We start from the raw sequence: 1,437 nt of genomic DNA, 5'->3' as shown, positions 1-1,437 counted from the left end.
ATGCCGACTTTATTCCTGAACTACTCTTCTTCATGAATCTCTGGCATTGATCACTTGAAATGCTACTTTTTAATTAGAATTCACAGTAGAACACCCGGAGGCTGAGCACTGACACGTGTCACCAGCTGAACAGTCGTCTCCATTAAAAAAGTTTTTCTCCCCACATGATCCTTTTACATTAAATACGTTAAAACCTACCAAGAAGCAGATATTCATAAAAGAAATGTAAAAACAACCCATGTACAATGCTAAATGATTTAGTAAAGTATTGGCTAAATTGTTTAAGCACAGATTTTATATAAAACATAGCTGTCAGGACCGCAGACCAAAAGCATAAGAACTCAGTGAGGAAAAAAAAAATCAAACAGCAACCTATGATTATATTGCTTAGTGTTGTTTCACTATCATGAGTTTATTTAATTAAGAGAGCACTTCAAATATTTGCACAAACCTCTTATCAGTTGTCACATTTTTAAAAACAGCTTGCGTTCACAAATCACAATATCAGTTGTCACATTTTTAAAAACAGCTTGCGTTTACAGATCACAATACCCTGCCACATCCAGGAAAAACCAATACATGCCACTTCACTGTGTTTTGAAGCCTAACTCAAACTATCAACAAGTGATTCAGATATTAGACATTGTCTAGGTTTCTCTTTGGTTTTGTTTCAGCTGTAGGGCCATCAGAAGAACTGTTACTAAAATGACTTTTTTCTCAGTTAAAAAGTGCGGCTCAGATCAGCCAAGACAAATGTGTTGTCAAAGTGACTGAGCATGAAGAACTTAGACATCACATCTGCCTTGTGTCTGCAAACAGACACAGAACAAAGAAAAACCACTATGACCAGAAATGCATGTGTCATCTGTCTTGATCTCTCATCATACCACTCCTTTAAAGACTAGGACTAAGAACAACAGCCCTTAGGCAAGATTTTTTCGAAGCACCAACCTCCCAGTAGCAGGCATTTTGCAGGCCTCAAGCTTGCCAACAGCAGAAAGGAGCATTTCAAAACTCAGGGATAAAGGTTGTAGCTGCGTTGGTCGAAGTATACAAGCAGCCGCTGTGCTAGCTATCTTTTATTTATTAGGCCAACTAGAGAGTTGCAAACAGCATTTTTTTTCTTTGCAAGCTTTCGGGCACCTTTCGCAGGCATTGGAGCATACAAAGATTGTAAACTTTCTTCCAGATAGAAACTTATGAACACGAATTTTCTACTTGGGAGAAAGTTTACAATCTTTGCATTATCCGATGCCTGCGGCGGAAAGCTTGCACAGAGATTTTTTTTTTTCAACTCTCTAGCTGGTCTAATAAAAGCTGTCGCCTGGAGCGCGCCGGCTGCCTTCCAAAACTCGGAGAATTCAGCTTCGCTCGGCTCGGCTCGGCAGGAGCCGAGTGAACTGCCCCGTCCCGGCGCGCCTCCGCCGCTCGGGCTCC

General features: G+C 40.8%; 1 protein-coding gene across 2 annotated transcripts in view; it reads right to left on the bottom strand.

The window, feature by feature from the left end:
• Positions 1–1,437, bottom strand: part of SLC12A4 (solute carrier family 12 member 4) — a 103,800-nt gene that overhangs the window by 102,013 nt on the left and 350 nt on the right. The window lies entirely within an intron of this gene.

The sequence above is a fragment of the Alligator sinensis genome, unplaced genomic scaffold (assembly GCF_000455745.1).
Source record: "Alligator sinensis unplaced genomic scaffold, ASM45574v1 scaffold97_1, whole genome shotgun sequence".
Taxonomy (NCBI): domain Eukaryota; kingdom Metazoa; phylum Chordata; order Crocodylia; family Alligatoridae; genus Alligator; species Alligator sinensis.
This window is presented reverse-complemented; position numbering and strand designations above follow the sequence as displayed.